A 25,188-nucleotide genomic window follows, 5' to 3' on the forward strand; every position below is an offset into this window, starting at 1 on the left:
GAAGGAAGGAAGGAAGGAAGGAAGGAAGGAAGGAAGGAAGGAAGGAAGGAAGGAAGGAAGGAAGGAAGGAAGGAAGGAACCACAGCTGCTGCATAAGGGGCTGCTAGTAATTTGAAGCAATAACGCTCACACTCAGAGAGAAATCTCATTTTGAGCTCCCATCCTCACTTGCTCACTTTCCTCCCTGCATTTAATTGCTCATTTATAAAACATCGGATGCCTGGCAGAAGCAAACACTTCATCCGAAAGTTAATCAACAGACATTCCCGTCAGTGACACAATTGGTCTCTGGGGGCTTCCGAGATGAATTTGTGCTCTCCTTCACTGGGGACCCTGCCAGCTCAAGGCAGAGAAGTCTCCCCAAAGTCCCAAAGTTGGCTTTCAAAGACCAAGAGACGTCTGCAATGGGTTTGCAGCAGGATCCCAGAATGATGAAAGCTTCTTTGTGGGTCATCGGGCCTAAGCCACCACTCAGTGCCAGACACTAAAATGTCATGGGGTCCATTTCAACATTCCTGTCTATGTCCACTCAATCTCTTTTTTTAACATTGACGCAAGTAGGTTGCATCTGCACTGCAGAAATAATTTGGTTTGACATGGCTCCATGCTACGGCATGCTGGTATTTGCAGCTTGCTGTGGCACCTGAGCTCTCTGACAGAGAAGGCTAAGCAGCTCATAAACTAAAGATTAAAATAATAATTGTAGTAATTTAATTCTATTTTAATACACTATTTTGGTATGTTTTTAACTGTATGCTGCTTTTTAACGTTGTAAGCCACCCTGAGTCCCAGCCGTGGGAGAAGGACAGGATGTAAATAAATATAATAATAACAGAATAATAAAAACAAGAGTCTTGAAGAATTCAAACATCCCATCCTAATGCAGGGAGGTTAAAGGCTTTCTTTCATACGACTCTGGTCTTACATCTCACCCTTCAAGGATCTCTATAAAATACCATCCCCATGTCAACAGTTGCATCCATCCAATCTCAAACTAGGGCTATAACCCATCGCTATTTCCCTTTTCAAAGAGAAACGACAAAAAAAACCCAAGCGACATTTCTGGGAGATGTCATTATTCCTGGCCAGCTGTGTGACAACACACATCTCCATCACGACGAGCTGCTGCCACGAGAACGCTCTCTACTACTGATTGTAAGTCAGCCCAATCCCCAAATGGGAAAGGAGTAGTAATTAACCCAAAGGCTTCTGCTAACTTTGAAAAATTCATAATATCGGCGCTGCCTTTCATTTCTGCGCGCCCCTTTTACCCAGGCACTCCCACCGGAGTTTCTGGAGAAGAAAACACAGCTAATATGAAAACGTTGTCTTTAAGGGAGGAAAATGGCGGAGATCAAAGGAGCGAGATTGGAAACGTGGTTTGCGGGGAGGAGGAAACTCAAGAAAGTGTGTAAAGCAAGGGCGGCAATTGTTGTTCTTTGCTACTGAGTCGGCTTTGACTTATGACGACCCTAGAAATTAAAGGCCTAGGCTGCTGCCACACTGTGGAATTAATGCACTTTGACACCGCTTTAACAGCCATGGTGCCATCCTATAGAATTTGCAGCTTGTTGCAGCTCCATGAAATAGCTCACCCAACTATAAATCCCAGCCTTCCATTGCACTGAGCCACGGCAGCTCAAGCGGTGTCAAACTGCATGAATTTTACAACCCTAGATGAGTCCCAGACATCAATAGCCCTGTTTTTTCAAACTCAGTGGCTTCCTTGACTGAGCCAATCCATTTGTAATGTGCTTTTCCTCTTTCCACTTTCCTGAGTGAAAGCGGACTAACAACAAAAAGAAGCCGCTAAGGATGCAAAGAAGAAAGAGAAATGCTATGGAAGGAAATCTTGCATATCCATCAACGTTTCACATACATCAAGGTGTAGTCAAAAGGATTATTAATGAGTGGGGAGCACACAAAATTACTATTTTGAGGAGTCAAATGTGGGACTATACAGATGGACGACATGCAGCCGCCCCTTTTGGTTCCAGATTGGTGCTGCAGCAACCACACGCAGTGGCACCCATTTGGGCGCTGTACTAGAGGTGCATCATCATGGCATGCGCTGTCTAGAAGGGCATACACCAAAATGGTGCCCAGGCAGTGGCGTAAGGGCTTGAAGCGTGCGGATGCTCAGCCCTCATCCCGCGCATAGGCCGGCACAAAGTGCCAGTCTGTATAGCCCCTAAGTTGCCATGGCCTTCCCCTGAGGATGAGAGAGTGTGACTTGCCCAAGGTCACCCAATAGGTTTCCATGGCCAAGTGGGGGATCGAAACCCTGGTCTCTAGAGTCACAGTCCAAGGCTCAAACCACTATGCTGTGCATGCCAGGAAAAGTGTGCATGAAAACATGGGTGCATTTTCACGTTGTTAGGCAGGGAAATCGTAAATTGATGCAAAACTGGGACAGAATGTACAGAAAATTAAGAGGGGGAACCACCGTTGTGAATCGACAGATTCATCCACCCTTAATTTTGGCAATTAAGAAATGGCTTTATGATCCTTTGTACCTATTGATGCCCTGATTATTGGACAGAGAATGGGAAGGGGAAAGCATCCGATAATTAGGAAAGGCAAGACGTAATGATATTCCTCCTAATGCTTCGGTGCAGATTGCGAAGACACAGCCGATGTCCATAGCCAATTAGCATGTACAAATCTTCCTCCCCTCCCATCCTCCCTGGCGATCTTCAATATGCCATCTTCTTCCCAATTATAGCTGTCTGAAGGCTGGGAAAAGGGAGCAGTCCATCATTATTTTCACAGTCCATCATTAGTATTTTAGGAGCTCATCATGATTTCGTCTAAGGTACATCGAAACTAAGCTAAGGTACAGCTTTCAAGCTAAAACGTTCCTGCAGTGTTTCAGAAAAGGGAAAGCGGAAAGGGCCTAGAGAGTCCTAGAGAAAACACTAGGCATCTGTAGATCCTCCAGTGTGTTTCTACAGTCATCTTCTGGTGGATGTTGACCATAGCGTTGTGCTGGAGGACCTAGAGATTCCTATAGAAAACAAATATCCAGGCAGTTGTAGGTCTCCAATGTGATTCTACGGTCATCTTTTGGCAGATGTTCATCATAGCGTTGTGCTGGAGGACCTACGAATTCCTATACAAAACACTTATTTAGATCACTGTCGGCCATCCAGTATGATTCTATAGTCATCGTGTGGCAGCTGTTGAGCATAGAGTTGTTATGGAGGGTCTAGAGATTACTAGAGAGGTAAAAAAAAGGAGTAGTTGTTGTATTTGCAGTTTTCCCACTTTCATGCGAGTCCTGTGCCCCAACCCCAGAGAATGTGGAGGGCCCACTGTTATTCCTAATTTCTGCTCATGAGATAGCGATTGACCTAAAATCACCTCAAGAGCCAAGGCAGCATCTGAAGCACTGAGCTCCGTGGCTCATAGATCATGCTTTCAGCCGTGACACTAGACTTGTGCCAAGTCTGCTGATCCAAAGGCAGGTCAGACCAGGTGCAAAGCTGCTCTCTCTTCCCTTGGCACAGCATGCAGGCATCTTATTGTCATTGCTCTATACCAAAGACATAAATGGTCAACGGTTTCATCCTAGCGTGTGCGGACAAATAATTCCAGTACTTTTCTCCCCGCTGTGGGAGGAAATAAACATTCCTCTGCTGCATTCTCCCATATTCAAATGTCGCAAAGTACTGCAGAAAAATTATACTACATAAAATAGAGTATGGATTCCATCTATCCCCTGCAAAAAACCTGCTGGTTTCCTGCAATATATATATATACACACACACACACACACACACACACACACACACACACACACAGAGTTTTAAGCTTGGGTCACTTTGGAGGTATGCTGTTTAAATGACACATGCATCTTAAGTGGCCAGAAGCTGTGCCAAAGCATGACTTTGGCGCAGCTTCCGGCCTCTTAAGACGCATGCATCATTTAAACAACATACCTCCAAAGTGACCCGAAGCAGCTTTATTTTGGCCTGTCTGTTTGGGCCCTTAGATGAATTCCTGTATAATATGGGTGTACATGTCAGAAGATGTAAAGCAAGGGAAGCAGATGGCATAAGCCACGTCTATTGTAAATGCAAACGGGTGAGCCGCCATCACACTGGAACTGCTTGCATCCTCTTCTTCTCCGATTCCTTCTGGTGCGCTTGTCCTTTCCAGCAGAAGGGGACAATCGTCTCCTTCTCGCAAGGAGGACAGGCGCCCCGTGTGCTGATTGTCACATCCAATTGAATTTATTTCCAGAAGAGAGCAGCCAGGGAGTGCCAAACCTGTCACTGCTAACAGCAGGTCCAAATTGGGCTCTCGCGTTGGAAGGAAACGGAGCTGATTCTGCCTAGTGTCAAATCACTCGTCCATCTAAGCTCAGTATTTTCTACACCAGGAGTCGAAATACTGAAGGCCTCATGCAATCCTAAGGCTGATTTCATGGTCCTTCAAGACCCCAGCGAGACATCCATCTCTAAAGTTTCTTTAGAGATGGTTGTCCATCAAGTGTTTCCAGCTTATGGCAAATCTAAGGCAAAGCTATCATGGGTTTTTCTAGCAACTTTCTTCAGAGGGGTTTGCCATTGCCATCCTCTGAAGCTGAGAGAGTATGACTTGCCCAAGATCTTGCCCTGTGGGTTTCTGTGAGCCCTAATCCAATGTCGAACCACTATGCCACCATACTGGCTCCACAAAAGGTATTTATTGCCATTTAATTCAGTGCTCGTAGTGAGCAAATAGGAATTTTACATGAGAGAAGACAGTAGGGTTTGACATGCAGGAAATTCTATGCTATCTAAAATCCCAATTGCCCTAAATTGCAAAGAGGGAAGAAAGATGCTGAAATTTTCCAACAATACCCCAGTTCCAAATGTGCCAAACATCATCTAGCCCAAAAAACCCACAAAAAACTGTGCCAAGCATCATCCAGACCGTTCACACCAGAACCAGGATTTGGGACATGCATCATCCGAAGAGAACAGTGCCAGAACTGTGGGGAAAATGGACCTTTTGGTTCATGCAGACAAGGCCTCCATTAACCAAGTTTCTGTCTTTCTCAAATCGTTTCAAAACTTAAACAGGCAAATTACCTCTAGCTGACAGCGCTGCAGTAAAAGCACTTTCAAAGTCAGTCTCTTTGGAAAGTTTGAAGGCAAAGCCTTGTTTCCAGAATTGCTTCAGTCAAGCAGAGTCAACCTCCCCTTGGAGCACAAAGGCTTCCAGGAGGAGCTGGCGTTCTCATTTCCCATCCTCTTTGCTCACTGCTGTCACTTGCAAATTGACATAACAAGAAATGTACCCATTTGCATGAAAGCTATGTAGGTAGTGGCTTTGTACCCACCCTGAATGGGTTCAACCTAGAGCTGAGCTGGAACTGACTTCTCCTCATTTCATCTTGAAAAGCACCTATTTTCTGTGCTCAACGGCACACTTGCATTGCATTGTTTCATGCAGTGTTTGTCATCAAATGTGCACCTTCTCTTTCTTCTTTGCTCTTGTATTACCCAGTTTTGTTTGAATAAAATGTAGTTTGATCCTATTAGCCTATGTAATTTTGTCGATAATGTCATAAAGCTACACAATAACAACAACTTAACATTTGTATAGTACAGGAGGAATATTGAGAATCAGCATGGTGTTGGTTGTTCCAGTAGGACTCTGGTCTACATTTGAGTTCCTGCTCAGCCATGGAAACCCACTCAGTGACACAGTAGATACCAAGGGCCCACTGTATAGCCTTTCAGAAGTCCAGAGTTTAAACCAAGCATTATTTATCTGCATGGTGATGTTTCACTAACTAGTGCATGAACAAATTGTATCTATTCCACTATAAAGCCCTTGGAAACTGGTGTGTCAGAGGACCCGAGAAGGCAAAAGAGGATGCACAAATGATTTTCTCTTCCCAACAGATGCCCATGTGTGATCTGCCTGTTTTGTAGATTCAATTAGCCAACAGCTGAAGCTGTTCTCAGAGGTTGGTATTTGTTCTGCAGCAAAAGCTATGATGACTGGCAGAATCGCTGAAGCAAGGGAAGGCACAAGCAAGCAGGGCCGCGTCTGTGCAAAAGGAATCCAGCATCTAGTTTTCCACTCTTACAAGATAAGCGCTCCGAATGGCATAGCCACAATTCTCCCTCCCGCTGACATTACCAGCTTTGCCCAGAGAAGGAAAAAAACCAAACTCTTTCCTCCGACATTGCTTCCCACATCAAAAGCGTAAAGACACTCTGCATAAAGATGGAAAGAATTGATTGTTCTGCTTTCGGAGTCAGGAGGTGGAGGCAGGGATTCTCATGTTCTCAAGATGGCTCCTCTTGCCAAAACCTCAAAATACAGTTTGGTGGAGCTCCAACTCTTTGAGAGGAAGGGAATTCCAGGGGTACCGCCTTTTATGCAGCTGGCATCCTGACGAGGAGAGTGCGCATGTGGCATTTTGTAGGGTATTGGTTTATGAACGTTCCTACCCAGCTTTAGGGATGTAGTAAGAATACTTGTGCAAGAAGGCTTCATCCAACATGACTTTTCCCCATGCCTCACTGCCCAAAGAACACGGCAGGGCATCTTCCAAGGATCCTTTGAGCACTTCCTCACAACTAGATCTTTCATCACAATAGAGAAACTCTGGAACATAGTCTGAGGCTAAACCAGAGCTCTCTTGCAAAAAGAACGTGATTTTGAGAAACAGGGAATGCCAAAGAGATGTACAGTGGTGCCTCAGGATACAAAATGATCGGGTTACGAAATTTCCGGGATACGAAAAAGTTGGATTGGCAAAAACTGTTTCGGGTTACGAAATATTTTTCGGGTTACGAAATTCATTTCGGCGCGAAATTCAAATGCTGCAAAGTGCAGCTATAGGCTTTCCAGTGCTAACGGAAAAGTGTTTCGGGTTACGAAATTTTCGGGTTACGAAAGGAATGGCGGAACGAATTAATTTCGTAACCCGAGGCACCACTGTACAACAGTACAAACGTTCCCTTCCGAAATCTGCCATATCTGAGTGGTTTCCCAATTCAGGCATGTTTTCCCTTTCTAACAAGTTGAAATGCCTCCTCAAAGGTTTGGTTCTTGATGACTTAAAAGAGTGGTCAAGACTGATGTTAAAAACTATAGACCCATATTTCTTTTGGATTCAGAAAAATGTGGTTTCCAAACTTGGGTCTTCCAGGTGTTTTGGACTTTGGCTTCCAGAATTCCTGACTGTTGGCCAAAGCGTCAGTGGCTTCTGGGAGTTGAAGTCCAAAACAATCACTGCTGGAGGTTTTGGTTTTCCCTGTGATACCTTTTTGGACTCAGCCGCCACTGGAATGCAGCCCCTAGACTCACTCAAAAACTTCTCTAACATTCAATTTGCTCCACTGTTTTGTTAGAAAACAAAGGTGAAACAAAACTCCTACCCTGTTGAATTACTCTATGCCTTATATTGCTCAGTTCTTTGCAGAAAGGAGATATGCCCTCATATTGCGTATCTTCAACCCCCACCTGGCCTCTTTCTCTTTCTCTCTCTTTCTCTTTTCTTTGGCAAGGATGATGCAGTCAAATGTAAATGCCTCTCGCAGGAGTTGCAAAAAGAGAGCTGTGAACTGAACCCCCCTGACCTCTTCCTTGCTTTCTCATTTTATTGGCCATCTGGAGACTCTGTTTCCCTTTAACAGCTTCAGCCACCCACACCAAATGCAAGAGAAGGGGGGGATGATGGTGAGACCAGTCAGTTTCAAAAGTACTGAATAACCTCACGCAGAAACATTTGCAGGGAGTGGCTGCTGCTTGCTCCAAAAAGCCTTCCTGAGCAACTAAGGTAGCCTTGATGCTGAGAGCATTACTGCCATTAGGATTCGAGTAACAACATTGCCAAATCATAGCTAAGGCTGGAGAAAGCAACAGAGGGAAAGAATAACAAATGCAAAGGTCCTTGTGTTTAAGATCCTCCCGATGGGGCAAATGTAGTAGGAGATTACAGTATTTGTTGCTGTAGTCCTCATGGCATATATATTCCAGTGGCTTTTCTGGGTGCATCCACACCGAAGAAGTAATGCATTGTGACCCCACTTTTAAGTGCTGTAGCTCCAGCCAACGGGATCCAGGGATTTGTGGTTTTGCAAGCCCTTTAGCCTTCTCTGCCAAAGAGTGCCGGTGCCTCATCAGACTACAAATCCCAGGGTTCTGTAAGATGGCACCCTGGCAGTTAAAAGTGGTGCCAAACAGTATTATTTCTACAGTGTAGATACAGCCCTAGTGCCGACCCACTCACAACAAACAGCACTCAAAAATGTGGAATGAGTTAACCCAGAGATGGCAACAACTACTTAGATTGCAACCAAGGAATGATACTGCTGGAATTCACACTTTTAGGAGCAAATCTGGCACCGCACCTGAGAAACTGGGGATGGGGGGTGTTCTGAAGTGATAGGGGTTGAGGGTGCACACAACACGCAATGCAAAACCAAACAGAAGCCACAAGGTGAGCAATTAACAAGTTGCCTGTGGCTTCTTCACAACAAGGCAAGCCCCAAGACATTTTGTTGCCCGAGGCGGATGAGACTGTGCCTCCCTCACCTCCCAGCATTTTTCATACACAGAAGCTAAACTGACTGGCAGCTCAATCTCACTTTGACATTGGCAGGAAAATGACATCTTCCACTGCAACTCGGGGCTGCAGGCTGGTTTAGGGAGCACAGGGTAGACTCTTTTTAAAATAAGAGTTAAAATACAATATTTATATTATTCTGTGGATAAGTCGACTCAGATTTTATACTGATTGACTTATACATGAGTATATACAGTACTCTGTGCAAGTGTGGTCAATGCTTGATGCACCAAGGTCCATGACATCACCAGAGGTTGCCCCTTGTGACAGCCATCAGGAACTATCTCCAGATCTTTGGCTTCAGCCCTGAAATCTCTCCTGACCTCACAATCTCAACCGTCACAGCATTGAAGAAAGAGGAACCTGGATACCCAATTCATCCAAGCAACCGAGTCCCCTTCAGTTGTGCCTTGCTGTTTGCACAGCCTTATCAACGGCAGGCCCATTGGTTTAATTGATTTCTTACTATGGTGTCTTTAAACACACATGCCCACATCTGCTATAGAGTGCTGTGTGTCATTTCCTCTGACTGATCTCTCTCCAGAAAGGGGTTTCGATGGTACCCAGCAACGGATAACAAGCCAGCGCATTTGAGATCTGGGCTTTTATTGGATTAACACAAAAGGAGCGCTGACCTGAGTGTAATTATATTAGACAAGGTAATTATCTTCCCTTTCATCAAACTTTATGCTCTCCTCTCTGTAACTAAGGCTGCAAATCCTAAACACGAGAGAGTAAACCTCAATGAACTCCATGGGACTTGCCACTAAGTAAAGGTGTTTACCATTCCCCTATTAGTTTGTAGTCAACAATTTGCACACATATTTAGGTTGAGCATGCATGCACGCACACACACATATATACATATATACAGGTTGAGTATCCCTTATCTGGAATTCCAAAATCTGAATTACTCCAAAACCCAAACCTGTCCACATGGGCGGCTGAGAGAGTGACACTTTTGCTTTCCAACAGTTCAATGTACACACACTGTGTTTCATGCACAAAATTATGTACAAAATTACCTCCAGGCTATATGTATAAGATATATACGAACCATGAATGAATTTCATGTTTTGACTAAGGTGCCCTCTTCTAGGTATTTTGTTACGTTTATGGAAATATTCCAAAATCTGAAATGCAAAACACTTCTGGTCCTAAGCATTTCAGACAAGGGCAACTCAACCTTTATGTGCATACACATGTGTGTGCGCACTGGCATTTTTCTTTGCAACACTTTCTGTGTTTTGTTTTTGTAAAGCAAATTTTGAAGCAGGTGAGGTCTTTCTACCCATACAGGTGTCGGAAGAGTCCCCAAAGCAAGGATAGCGAGCGGCACATTGATAAACTGTTCATCTCAGACCAGTGACGATGGCACAGTCTGCACCCACCAGGATAAGGAACTGCTGACTTACAGATGTGGGCACTGGTTGTTTAACAAATCCTTCCGCATCCCCCGAGACTATTGTTCAAAGCAATTAATTACGATCGGAGGCAGTTAATTGTACTAATTATGTTCATTTTCAGAATGGGTGGCTTAATTGCCACCTTCCACCTCCAAGAAGCTGGCTGTGTGCTCTTCTGAGCACTTGTCCTCTGGCCCTCAAGCCCTCCATTCTCCAAAGAACGTGTCCACGCACAACAATTTGCCACCTGCAGCCCTCTCAATAATTACAATGGTGGGTCAGACCTCTTCGCGCACGCCCCAAGCGCAAGAACATCTCCCCCACAAAAGAAAAAGAGCTCCAGACATGAGCAGCTTTCTCATGTCACCCATCTGGTACAATAGAAAATAGCCCCTGGCAGAATCCCTATGGCTGAATTGGTGGGAGATTCAGGACATACCCAAGGAAGTATATCTCCACTTGGCACCTGGTTAAATTATGGCATTGATGCCCAGAGAAATTAGAGACAGGCTGTCAACCACGAGGTAACAGATCAAAACAGAGAAATAGGCAATCATTTTTGGTTAAAGATGGAGTACTGGTTAAAGATGGAGTACTTGAGCATTGGATGATGACTTTGGAGACCAGGGTTTGATTCCCAGCTCGGCCATGAAACCTACTGAGTGACCATGAGCAAGTCACACTCTCTCAGCCTCAGGCTGTTCACCTCCTGTGAACAAACCTTGTCAAAGAAAACCCCATGATAGGTTTGTCTTAGGGTCACCATAAGTCAGAAATGACTTGAAGGCACACAACAACAACAAATTGCCTGGGCAGAGAGAGGAACACATAGCTGCCCCCAATCCTCCTCTTTTCTTGTCTTCTCTTCCTCTTCCTCCTTCTCCCAGTCATTCCTCATTCTTATTAATCTTGCGACACGACAGTGAGATCCTTTGGCTGTCATCCCTGCCTTGGGTTATTGATGGGCTTTAATGAGCAGCTCCAGCTTTGTACCCATATTTCACAGCCGGGCAGACACACTGAGAGCAGGCCTGGCACTTTGTCTTGCAATCCGAAAACAAACACCCGCAACTCTCTCCTCCCTCTCCGGTGCCCCTCTGGCTCATTTCTCCATGTCAGAGCATAGGAGCTCTCCTTCATTTGAGGAAGGCACAGAGTCTCTCCCTCTCTCTATCTCCAGAAACAGTGGGGGAGGATCCACCAGGTTCATCCATCAGACCCTGGAGATTAAGCAAAGGCACTGAAGAAACTGGAGAGAGACAGATGGAAGCTGTTTCTTCAGCCGATCCATCATGGCTGACTCACGCAACAACCCAAGCACCACATTCACCCATGCAATCGCCTTCTTATTTCAGCCACAGTTGGCGTTGTCCTCCAGAGGTGTTTTCCTTTCCGCAAACTCTACTAGATCCTCACCATTGACTACGCCTGCTTGTACTGATGGCAGGTGTAGGCCAAATAAACCTCCGTTTCATAGCCCTGGCCTACAAATATCCCAAAGCAGCTGAAAACTATTGAGTTGGAATCCTGGGATTGGTAGTTTTGCAAGGTCTTTAGCCTTCTCTATCAAAGAGTCCTGGTGTGTCACCAAACTACAAATCTCAGGATCCTGTAGGATGGAACCAGGGCAATTGAAGTGGTGTGAAACTGCATTATTTGTAAATTTGTACAATGTAGATCCGTCCCTAGAAGGGACATGACATGACATGACATGACCATGATTGTCATCTTAAAATATTTAAAGGGCTGTCATGGAAAAGAAGGGACAGGTTTGTTCACTGTTGCCCCAGGAGGTAGGATCAGGTCAAATGGTTTGAAGTTACAGGAGGGCAGGTTTTGATTGAACATTAGAAGAAACATCTTGACAGTAAGAGCGGCTTGGCAGTGGAACCAATTGCCCAGAGAGGTCTTCTATGGATGTCTTCAGAAAGAGACTAGACAGCTACCTGCTGGAAATATTCTACCTGGAGTTTCTGCACTGAGTGGATGGACTATGACTATGAGGTACTTTCCAACTCTTGTTAGTTTATGGTTCTATGGGGTATCTTAACCCTGATACACTGAAACCACAATGTAATCTGGCACCTCCTTCATGCATGTCCAAACATGCTCTGGGAGACGCTTGGCTTTAAATTAGCCATCTGTATAGAAAAGAGTCCCTTTCCTTTCCTTTCCTTTCCTTTCCCTTCTCTTCCTTTCTCTTAATCACATCAGAGGAAAAGATCCATAGCCTTTAAGAAAAATGTACCCAAGACAGAAAAGCACACCGTTCCCTTCCACCTGGGGGAAAAGAAATTAATTGATTCAGGTCAAATCGGCAGCAAGGCCTTGGGAATGATTTGACAATAATTACTGTAATAAAAGATCAGAATTAGGGGAGGGAACCAGCTCCAGCTGCTTCAGCCGCACATTAGCTGCAAGAGAGATCTGATAATTCAATTGAAACCGCGTTCTAATAAGCAAAGGCTGGAAAGTTGGAAAGGTCGGAAAGTTACATTTTAAAAGGATTGTGTTGCAATTCCAAAGCCCCAGAGTACAGCTGGCCCTCCACATTGGTCACTTTGACTTGTATGGATTTGATTATTTGCGGTTTTGATGGATATGTCCTCTAGGAATCTCTAGGTCCTCCAGCGCAACTCTGCCAGAAGTTGACCATAGAGTTGTGCTGGAGGACCTAGATGTTTGTTGAGAAAACACTTCTCTAGGAATTTGTAAGTCCTCCAGCATGATTCTGTGGTCAACCTCTGGCAGATGTTGACCACAGAGTTGCACTGGAAGACCTGGAGAGTCCTAGAGAGGTGTTATCTCGAGTCAAAAGAACTGCAGGGGTTTTTATTTGCTGTCTCTCCACATTCATGGGGTCCTTCACCCCAAACTCCAGTGAATGTGGAGGGACCCAAAGTCTCCTAAGTCATACTCCAACACTAACACCAGATTACCACAACACACTGGCTCTGATATAAATGCAGCCCACATCAATATTTGCCTAGTTATCAAAGAAACAATTAGATTCCAACGACTGTTTTTGATGCTGTTGCTAATTTTCTTGATGCTTTTGCATTGATTTCAGGTTCCCTGTTTATTGATGTGTTGGTTGCTTTCCGGCTGTATGCTCACTCTGGAAGCCAATCTAGGGCATCATTCGCAGGTGAACATAAAAAGGTGCCTTATACCATACAGATGAGTATTATATATCCAAGGGATAGATAATCTTGATTGAATATATATATATATATATATATATACACACACACACACACACACACACACACACTCATTCATTCATTGGGGCAGACTTTCATAAACGACAGAGAACATGGCCAATAACCAGGGACTGTGCATGTTGCATAAAACCTTTGGAAGACATTGGGTTTCTTGGTTGATTCATTGCTTCCCATTAGAGTCTTTCCATGTCTTTTTTCTTTCTGGATGTAGTCAGATGGATTTAAATACTGACCCTCCATTCCCATCTATGTGCATCCAGAGGGGAAAAAATCAAGGAACTTCAGATGCCCAATGAAGCAACATAAGGCTATGGAGAAAAAAGGATTATCCTTGGGAGATGAGATTGGCAGCATAAGGCTTGCCATGCAGGAGGTGGGAAGACCAACCGCATGGGAAATAATCCCTTTCGTCAGTCAAGGTTTATGTTTAGTGCCTTCAGAAGGAGAAGCCACTCCATACAGCATTCACGTTGGAGATTCATCATGACACATAAGAGCAAGTTGTTGCTTTATTAAAAAGAAACAACCCAGCCATTCCTCCTTGTGTAAGCTCCCGCCCACTCCATTCTTCCAACCACCGCACAAAACCCCGAAGCGCACCATCCTTTATATGGCAGCGATGCAAAGTCATCTCTCATGGCTTTGAATAGAAGGCTTCACTGTCAAAAAAACCTCACACTCGGAGGGCTGCGAAAGGAAAGGGCGCTTGCTCTGAGGCGGCAGCAGCAGCAGAAAAGGCAGCTGGGAGATGTGTTGTGGGAGATACAAAGAGCCAGAAGAGAATGAACAGCGTAAGAGAGAGGAAGAGAGGATGCTTCAGGGTGTGGCTCAGAGAGGAAGGGAGCCACACGCTGCTGCAGCCATCGCCTTCTGAGTTGGTTTGAGAGATGTAGGTCCTTCAATAATAGATGAAGCCTTTCTGTAGCAAACAAGGACGGGTTTGTGAGTCCAGTTCATCTCCGCTTTGCCGCGTTGCTCCTGAGAGTGTACAGTAGGGAGAGCGGCACGCAGATGCTATGCAGGAATAAATATGATCCAGATCTTGTTTGCAACCCACCTTTGCATCATGGTTTTGGTCTCAGTGGACCCTTGCTGAAGCCCATCATTAAATCGGGGGCGGCATAGCAACCCTGCCACTGTCCCACTTTAACAGATCCTCCAATTCACAGTAGCTGAATTCACACTTTTCCTTCCACTGAGCATCATGCTGCACACAGAGTTAAATGTGCCTTTTTCTCATTCTGTGGCATGTGTGTGTCAAAATGCAAATTGAAACGGCTGGGATGGCAACTTACTGTATATACTCATGTATAAGTCTAGACATTTTCAGCAAAAAAACTGACCCAAAAAACTGGGTCAACTTATCTGCAAGTCAATGTAAGTACTGTACCTTAACTTTGATCAAAATAAGAACCATCTTCTTCTCTGAGCAGAGTGGTGAAAAGCAAGAGCTTAGTCCATCCCAGGAGACTCTAAAAGAAGCACCTATCACCTCTATTTTCTATTCCATAGTGCTGCTACTGCCCTCTTTGAATGTCAGGGTTGGAAAATTGCAGTGTGCTTTAGCACCATATTCCTTTCCTTCATCCTTTACATCCCTTGTCACATGCCCCTAAGTTTTACCCTCTACTGATACATGGCTTATATCAAAATCCATAAATTTGGCCTCGAAACATGCCCTTGACTTATACATGAGGTTGACTTATAGATGAGTATATATGGTAAGCAGAATGGAAACTATGGCAGGTGACAAATGTGCTGTTAACCTCCTCTCCTTTCTTCTCCTCATGACCAAAGAACCTCTCCTTCCCATCGCAGGGAGCAAAGTTCCTATTGGCATGCGATAGCAGCTTCTCTGTAGGAGGAATAAAAAGGTTTAATTACGAATGGCTTCCCCTAACCATGACAGCCATTTGTGAGGCTACACAAGGCTAAAAAATGGGATTTTAACAAGATGAATGTGTCTTTGCCCAGTACTTATCACATGATCACGTGTCCGTTCTGCTGTTGCCTTTTATTCCATTCGTCACTACAGTGCACCTTTTCATTGATGGGGAAAACCCGTCAATGGGCTCTCAATCTCACTGCTATTCCATTACTGTCTTTCTGCTTCTCTCCTTCCTTCCCCTTGCAGCGATCCTGGCTGCCAACACCTTCCCAAAGCCAGCTGCTGGGTGCACATTCACACAGTTAGGGTTGCCAGGAATCACTCCAGAGCCAAAGATTTCCGGGCCCAAACCAGAGACCTAGGAGTGGCCCCTGGTGATGTCAAAAGGCTAAACACAGTAGCTCACAGCTTGTCATTCAAACATACATGCACATTGAGAGAACATATTTTCCTAGTTGGAAATTAAAGAGTGTTTGCAATTTACGGTTGCAATCCAGCTTCAATCGGTCTTGGATGAAACGGATTATCAGGACCCATTTCAAACTGGCTTCCGGGCGGGTTACGGGGTTGAGACGGCCATGGTCGCCTTGGTCGATGATCTCCGTGTCCCTGTTGGTGCTCTTGGACATCTCAGCGGCTTTCGATACCATAGACCATGGTACCCTTCTGGAGCGCCTGGTAGAGGTGGGAATCGGGGGCACTGCGCTCCAGTGGTTCCGGTCCTACCTCTCTGGGAGGTTCCAGATGGTGCAGCTGGGAGACGTGTGCTCCGATAAGAGGGCCCTTAAAACTGGGGTCCCTCAAGGAGCCATTCTGTCTCCCATGCTATTTAACATTTACATGAAACCGCTGGGAGAGATCATCCGGAGACATGGGGCGCGGGGTTATCAGTACGCTGATGACACCCAAATAATTTTCTCTATGTCTCCGACTGATGCAGTGACCGAGGATGGCGTCTCTCCTCTCGTGGCATGCCTGGAGTCAGTAATGGGCTGGATGAGGGAAAACCGACTCAAATTGAATCCAGAGAAAACGGAGGTACTAGTGATAGGTTCCCCTGGTCCAGGAATGGCGGTGGTTCCACCTGTCCTGAACGGGATCACGCTTCCTGTGAAGGACTCCGTGCGCAGTCTGGGAGTGCTTCTTGACTCGTCGCTTCACCTTACATCTCAGGTGAATGCGACGGTCAAGAGCACTTGTTATCAGCTTCAGCTTATCCGCCAGCTGCGCCCATACCTGGCCCAGAGGGACCTTGAAACGGTGGTACATGCTCTGGTAACCTCTAGATTGGACTTCTGCAATGCGATCTACATGGGGCAACCCTTATACCAAACCCGGAAGCTACAGTTGGTACAAAATATGGCAGCCAGGCTGGTCACTGGTACCTCCAGGGCCAGCCATATTACACCTGTGCTTAAAGATCTGCATTGGCTGCCTATTTGCTTCCGGGCTCAGTATAAGGTGTTGGTGATTACCTATAAAGCCCTACATGGCTTGGGCCCAGGATACCTGAAGGACCGCCTCTCCCCATACATTCCGCCCCGCACCCTCAGAACTTCTGGGCAGCAACTACTCAGGGTTCCAGGGACCAGACTCTCCTCCACAAAAAGGAGGACGTATTCCAGCGTCGCCCCTGCCCTTTGGAATATGCTGCCCACAGAGCACCTCCCTAGCTCAGTTTAGAAGGAACTTGAAAACCTTCCTATTTCGAGCTGCATTCCCCAAATGAACTCCTGATGGCCTTCCTCCCTCTTTAGTCGGCAAGATGGCTGGCTGATTGGGTTTTTGACTAGTTTTTAATATGTGTGTATTATTGTACTGTATTTGATTTTATTGTAATGTTCACCGCCCTGATCAATGGAAGGGCGGTATATAAATAAAAAAAATTATTATTATTATTATTATTATTACAACATTTGACTTATATTTATGCACCTTTGCAAGGATTAGTAAACTGCACAGGTGGAAGGCTTGCTACCTAAAGTTTGCATTCAGTTTTATCTCTTACCTAGAACTGACCCCCAAAAAACTTGGGAGAACTGAAACGCATCACCACACCTGTTGCCCAGAGGTGATCCATGAAAACCAGAGATTGAGGACCGTACCCAGAAATCTAGCAACTCAAGGACGCATAATGCTCACTACTGCTACCTAAGCACATAGTTACAATATCGACTTATATTGGGAAAATCCTGGCAAGGCTAACATTTGGGCTTAGAAGTAATACTAGGTTGGAAGAATAAGATCTACCCAAAGCCACTGATGGTACTAAGAGTTGACCGAGGAAGAACCCAGCCTCAAACTGGATCACATCTATGCCTAGAAAAGTCCAGAGTACCAGAGAAGCTCGGGAACTTTTATTCCTAGTTTTAAAAAATGGAGGAAGGAAGGAATGAAAGGAGGGAAAGTATCCTCATCAAGATGATTAGATCAAACATTTGCTATTCCACCTACTCACCGGCTCCAGCTTTGACGTCAGCGCCCAAATGCATTAACTATATTTGTCATCCCTGTTCTAAAAATATCCGTGCCATAAATTTTAGAATAAAGAAGAGAAGGAACCAGGGACGGTGCTCCTGCAGAATGCCTCAGGTCCTGCCAGAGATCAAAAGCACCTCAAAGCCGTAGCAGCTCTCCTAGAAAGGCCACTGGTTATTCACGGAAGTAGGCAGTCCCTCATGTACAGATCATGTGGAGCAATGATGGTAGCACTGGAAGATCAATCCAAGCAAGAGGAATGTTTGGATAAAGCCAAGCCTCTCTATCAAAAGCAAAAGAATCGTGCATTTCAACAGATTGCCATTGCAAACAATGCAACAAATAAACTTCCCATCCAAGCTGATGGGAGACAGAGAATAAAAGTATGGGTAATAAGGAGTTTATGGTTAAAGAACTCAGTCTTTGGAAACTGCGATATAAACTGACTTGGTTATGAGTGTTCGGGTTAGGACTTGGTTATCTGTCAGCTTTCACACTTCCCAAATGTTCTGAGGCACTTCTCAGCTTTAAAAATGTCTCAGAATACATTTAAAAATGCACACACAACTGTACAGAGAAACAGCCAAAGCATACTGGTTAAATGTTGGACCGGGACTGAAGGGTTCGAATCCCTGCTCAGCCATGGAAACCACCTGGAAGGCAATGGCAAATCATCTCTGAGTAACTCTAACCAAGAAAACCCTAGGATAAGGTTGGCGTAAGTCAGGTGGGCATAGTACTTTGGGCATTGGACTGCACCTCTGGAGACCAGGGTTTGATTCCCAGCTCAGCCATAAAACTCACTGGATGATCTTGGGCAAGTCACATCTTCCCACAAATCTTGCTAGGAAAACCCCATAACAGGGTCACCTTAAGGGTCTCCAGAACTTGGAAACAACTTTAAGGCACAACAACAACAACAAGAAGTCAGGGTTAACTTGAAGGCAGAGAACAACTAAAACATTACTACCTTCAAGGAACTGGTGTGATGTAGTAGTTTTGAGTGTTGGACTAGAGGCACGTCTACATGCGCCAAATAAAACAGCCTTCCCTAGTTGTTGTTGTTATCTTCTTATATCACGCCTTTCTCCCAATATAGGGACTCAAGGCAGATGTGAAAAGATGTCATTTGGACATCTTTTCACAGGAAGATGTCCAAATGACAAAAGGGACAATTGGGGCCAAACCTGTGCCTTTTCATCACCTCGGGTCTTTAACCCAAAGGGGGAAAGTGGAGATTTATCCCAGTTTCATCCCTGAGGGTTTACATTTCCTACTCTCTTCCACGCTCTCAGATATTTGACTTATTCACCAAGGCTTTTTTATATTCTTAGGAAACCTATCCATGTTGACTATGTAGCAAAGCACAATAACATTTTGGATTTGGGTTTGTATCCTTATGCACTACGCTCAATGGAAACTACTCTCTACTGCAGCCTAAATGCATGTAGGATGTTATTTATTGTTATTATTTTAATTGATTAATCTTGCCCAGGAAATCTAATAAGCATCGTTGCCCCAGGTAAGTCTGTTCCTGGCTGCAGTCTCGAGCGGCACGGTCCAGGAACAAATCTTAGCACACGTCCTGACATTTTCATTGACTTGCTCGGGTTTCATTAGGTGGAAACCACAAAGCTGCCCGCTGCAAACCTTTCCCTTGGAATTCTCCTTGGAAGGAGAACAAGACACCGAGAATCAAGCCAAAGCACTTTGGAAAGGGCAAGAAAAACGAAACATCAAAGGCGAGGCTGGGAAAAGGACCCCTCTGAACAAAGCATCGGCACTCAGTCCAGAGAAATGGCCAGGTTGGTTTGATCTTGGGCAAAGAGCTTGCTTTGTAGAGATCAAACGTCCTCCCCACATTAATGTTCAGCTTTCATGCAGTCAAGCTTTTCCTTTGAAATATATATATATATATATATATATAGAGAGAGAGAGAGAGAGAGAGAGAAGGATGGATAGGCAGAGACCAAGGCAGGATATTTAGAAAAGAGGAGAGGTCTCTCTGGTGAGGTTTACATTTATTTTGAGACCCTCTACTTCATTTTTAAGCTATACAGTGGTACCCCGGGATACGAATTACCCAGGTTACGAATTTTTCGGGATACGAAAAAATCCCATAGGGATTTATTGTTTCGGCTTACGAAGGTTTTTTCGGGTTACGAAAAAACCTCGGCGCTATTTTCCGCCACCGGAGGGCAGCAGAGAGCTATTTTTCCATTAGCGCCTATGGCAATTCGGCTTACGAAGGTTTTTCGGGTTACGAAATTAGCCGCGGAACGAATTAATTTCGTAACCCGAGGTACCACTGTACTCCATTTTTGAGAGCTAGCATGGTGTAGTGGTTTGAACTTTGGAATATGACTCTAGAGAACAGGATTCAAATCCCAGTTCAGCCATGGAAACCCACTGAGTGACCTTGGCCAAGTCACACTCTCTCAGCCTCAGAGGAAGGCAAAGGCAACCCTCCTTAGGGTCACCATAAGTCACGAACGACTTGAAGGCACACAACAACAACTCCATTTCCCCTCCAATGTCTGTATCAAACTCAGTCCTAGTGGAGTGAAGCTCCCCACTATAAAACTTGTCTAACCAACTTTCATATTTGCCTGTTATTTGCATAGCGTTATTTCACTGAGGTGAGCGACAAGTGGCAATGCCAGACGTTCCCATTCCTGCACTCTTTAAAACAGGGATCCCATTGCGCTTGAAAAGGAATCAACGCTGTGCAACTAATTACAAATGCCAAGGAGATAATTGTTAACAAAGCATTTAAGGACATCCTAATTGGAACTGAAAGAAAGAGAGAATATTGCAAAAAGAAAGAAAGAAAAGAAAATCCATGTAAAAGCAATCATCCTGACAATTGTTGTTTTGTTGTTTTGCACCTTCACGTCATTTCCAACTTGCAGCAACCCAAAGGCAATGCTATCATGGGCTTTTCTTGACACGATTTGTTCAGAGAGGGTTTGCCTTTGCCTTCCTTGGAGACCAAGAGAGTGTGACTTTGTGACTTTGCCCAAAGGTACCCAGTGTGCTCCCATGGCTGAGCAAGGATTCAAACCCTGGAGTCCTAGTCTGACGTTCAGCCAGTTTGCCCTGCTCTTTCTCTCTTGGAGATAGGACCAGTCTGAAGCCAAAATTCATGTACGTTTCATATACGCTTTGGACACCTAGCTTGAAGGTAATTGTATACAGTAATGCCTTTTTAAATAAATTTGCACATGGAACAAAGTTTGTGCACACCAAACCGTCCAAAAGCAAAGGTTGCCGCAGTCTTGTTTTGGATGCTAATGTAAATTCTGAAATGGTCTCATTTGTGCTGGCAATCCACAAGGCCTTGTGCCTCCATTGATATGACTGGCATGGGCACACCCTTCTTCTCCAGCTTCATTTTGTTCCCTCACCACCGTGATGCTGCTACTACGGCGAGCATTTGCCTCTTCCCATCCTCCATCATGCATGAACATTGCTCTCCCTTTTACATTTTTCCTTCTGAATTATTTATCCATAGTGCCAAAGCTGGGGAAGAAGAGAGAGAAGTGCAGCTGGCGGAAGAGCAAGAGAGAGAAAGACTGACTTAAGGAACTAGGCTGGAAAAGGGACAGATCCAAAAGTCTCCTCCTCTGCAGGTCAAGACCTGAGTCTCCATCTCTTGGTCAAACCGTGGAGAGCCTTCTTCTCCCAGCCATCATCCAAACCTTCAAAAATACTGAACATGAGGTTTAGGGAAAGTATGAGAAACGTTGTCCAGAGACAAGGAAAGGCCCAGGCTTGATTCAGAGAGGCGTCTCCGCACGGATATAAAATATGAATGCTTACACCCATCAATAAGGATGCTGCCTGGCACGCCGCTTTTATATGGCTCCCAACCAGCTTCGCATCTCCAGACAACAAAGAATCAGTGGTAATGCTCCAATAGCTATGCTTCATAAGCATTTTTTTTTAAATGAACCTTTGGAAACGGGCAGAAAGTAGCTGTACAGAATTGCCTGCCAAGATGCCCCGAGGAAGAGGAAATATAAGCAACCCTGGTCCCCCGAGGGATGCTCAACTGGATCGGAAACCAAGCGCAGAACACACACCGAGACAGGAATCTTTGAATCTCCATTCATTTTTGATAAGCATTTCCCCAAATTTACAAATGTCTTCATGCTCTGGATGGAAAGAACGGTGTTGTGCTTCTTTTTTTGTAATGAACGTGGAAGTATCCAAAACTGAATGATTCATTCATCCGGTCTCCAAGCTTTGCATCCCTACTTCTGAGTAGACATATCTACTTATCCTGCAATACAGAAGATCATTAAACTCAATATATTCCGGTAACTCTCCCTTCCCAGTCCTTGCCCAAACTCTTTTAATTGCCGGCATTTTTTAAAGAAAAAGAAGAAACGATGGTTCCCATCCTGGCACAATTTAGCTGAAAGGACCGAGAAGAACGCCTTCCTGCTATAATATTTCAGGCTTCCTATTTTTAACGTGGCATATTGACTGGGATAAAAAGATTAGCAATTTGGTCATTTGTGCTAATTGTCGCAGTGCCAAAATGTATTTCATCGAAACCGTCGTTCAAGAGGCACATTAAATTGAGCATTCAGCTTCAGTCCTGGGCTTTGGACCTTGGACGCAACGCATTGCAATAAATAGCCCAGAGCTTCTTGCCTCCCATTGCCAAAATCATCAAGCCAACACTTTGGGGGAGAAAGATCCCCACAATGTCAAAAACAATCATCTCTCAAAATGTCCTCAACTAACCCAAACTTTATCCAGAGGAGGTTTGCTCTTGCCTTCTTCTAAGGCTGAGAGAGCCCAAGATCACCCAATGAGTTTCTATGGCTTAGCAGAAATTTGAACCCTGGTCTCTTGGAGTCCTAGTCCAACGCTCAAACCACTCAACATCATAATGCATTACATCTTTTGGAGAGATCAGCCTGGATCTCAAACCTTCAAACCACTGCCCCATTCTTCCTCTGTGTTTTATTATTTCGATTCATATGCTGATTTCTATTCTGCATCTAAGAGGGGTCCTCAGAGAGGCTTACTATGGCCTAAATCCCATTGCTAGTCCCAACCTGAGTAGATCCATTGAATCAAAGGGATTTGCATAAACGCTGACGTACAATTCTGCAATTAACTCAAGAGAACTACTCAAGTGGCAATTAGACCCAAGCCTACACAGACCCAGACGTGCATTCATATTAAAAGCAATGAATACTTATTTATGCCAGCAGCAGCCTCTAGTATCACTTATACGAGGCGCCATTGTTTATGGAGACAAAATGGCAGCACAGAGACATGCAAAAGGGATCAGCTTGAGATGGACAGATTTTCGGATGTCGCTTTCAGATGCATACAGTCATCTAATTTCCACATCAACGTGCATAGCAAAAGAACAAGGGCATTGGGATATATTTCCATGCAGTTTCTCTTAATGTTTGGATGCATTTTTGGATACCTAAAAGTGTATACAAACATCTGTGTATGTATATATGGTTGTGTACACACACACACACAGATGTTTGGATACCAGTTTTGTGCCAATTGCTGTCATCAAATCAGACGGAAATGGTGATTCACAGAATAATTTTGCTCATACAAGTCCAAAAAATGCCCATTGTACCAATTTGTTTAAAAATATGCACCAAATGAAATTGCTATGCTATGCACCAATCTCCCCTTCCCCCTCCAAAAAGCCTTTATGTTGAACATCACTATGTATGTGGGCTGTTGATGAACACTACAAACAAAACGTATCCATAGATTTTTGTGGGTTTTTCGGGCTCTGTGGCCATGTTCTAGAAGAGTTTCTTCCTGACGTTTCGCCAGCATCTGTGGCTGGCATCTTCAGAGAATGCTGGCATGGAAGAGAGTCAGGTATATATATATATATACAGTGCAACCCTGGGTTGGGATGAGTAATTTCCATGTTAATCTGTGTATTGTTCTGTTGTTGAATGGCAAGGCCTCAGGGAGGGAGGATATGCAAGGAGAAATTGTGTCTGTTGAATTAGAGATCCATTGTTTGTTGGGAAAACCCCTGACCCTGAGTGGTTTTCATTTGCATTTGCTGAGTCTTTAGTGTTTTTATATATACCCCACTCGCTTCCATGCCAGCATTCTCTGAAGATGCCAGCCACAGATGCTGGCGAAACGTCAGAAACAAACTCTTCTAGAACATGGCCACAGAGCCCGAAAAACCCACAAAAAACTATGGAAGCCAGCCATGAGACAGGGACGTAGCCGGGGGGGGGGGGGCCTTCGGGGCCGGGCCCCCCCCCCCCCTCCGAAAAAAAAATGGAGGGGGGGGGCGGTGCCCCCCCCCCCCCGCCCCCACCCCCCTTTAAAGGGGTGGCACTTACCCCGCCCCCCCCCCCCCCCTTTCCTAAAATCCTGGCTACATCCCTGCATGAGAGCCTTCAGCTTCACAAAATGTATCCAGTGCCTACCCAGAGAATTGTCAGAAGAGAGAACTGGGCTGTGAAGAACCACCATCAACCCTGCTTTGTTGCAAATTCACTTTAACAAAACAAGGATGAGGCACCTCCGGTAAAGAAAAACCAGCCCAGGGACAGGTGGAATATCCAAGCTTGCTGAGCCAAAGGCTAATTCAATCAAAACTCATTGCATACCATCCCTTCCTTCCTTCTTATGACAAGAGAGTGAGCTGCAAACCATAAAGGAAACCAGGGGGAAAAAGGAGGAAACATAGATTTCCTTCCTAGAGCCAACAGGCAATTATCTTATGCCCTGAAGCATGAGATTTGATTATTGCTCATGGTTTGTCAAGACCCCAAATATCTCCTTTCAAAAAAAGACAGGGAGGGCAGATCAATTAGAGTCAGGGCATGGAGAAGCTATATTTCATGATGGGATGGTTAGACGGGGAATGCCCACTTTGGGTCTGAACCCACTGACGAACACCAATATCCAAGAAGGATAAATCAAGAGAAGGAAGGAAGGAGATCCATTTTAGAAAGAAGCATACAGGCTTCATATAGCTATCCCTGGGACCATTTTTGTAAGACCCATTTATACCATAAAAGGTACTACTAAATCATAGAATCATAGAATCATTGAGTTGGAAGAGACCACTAGGGCCATCCAGTCCAACCCCTTGCCATGCAGGAAATCAAAATCAAAGCATCCCCGACAGATGGCCATCCAGCCTCTGCTTAAAGACCTCCAAAGAAGTTGACTCTTTTGAGTCTCTATTGAGAATCGATGGAATTTTTCTTTTTGTCATCATCCCTTCTGGAAGACTGAATAGTGGTTGGAGTGTTGGACCTCAACTTTGGAGATCAGGGTTCAAACCTTCGCTCGAGCATAAAAACCCACTGGTTGACCTTGCGCAGGTCATACTCTCTCAGCCTCAGAAGACAGCAATGGCAAACCCCCTCTTAAGAAATTTGCCAAGTATAATACTATAATAGGTTCACCTTAGGGTCACCATAAGTCAAAAATGACTTGGAGGCACACAACAACAACAACAACAACGGCATTTTTCAGCCAACAACTGCTCTTTGGCTGCTTCGTTCCCCAAACTTGTGGCTGTTGGGAGCCAAGTCCAGGGCTGAAGAAGCCATCCCACATTTTTATTTTTGTACAGCCCACATCTCT

The 25,188-nt window shown here is 44.8% G+C and overlaps 1 protein-coding gene across 7 annotated transcripts in view; it reads right to left on the reverse strand.

Moving 5' to 3' along the window:
• Positions 1-25,188, reverse strand: part of LOC121936315 (voltage-dependent N-type calcium channel subunit alpha-1B-like) — a 167,238-nt gene that overhangs the window by 119,270 nt on the left and 22,780 nt on the right. The gene's annotated exons all lie outside the window — the stretch shown is intronic.

This window comes from Sceloporus undulatus, chromosome 7, assembly GCF_019175285.1.
Source record: "Sceloporus undulatus isolate JIND9_A2432 ecotype Alabama chromosome 7, SceUnd_v1.1, whole genome shotgun sequence".
NCBI lineage: Eukaryota > Metazoa > Chordata > Lepidosauria > Squamata > Phrynosomatidae > Sceloporus > Sceloporus undulatus.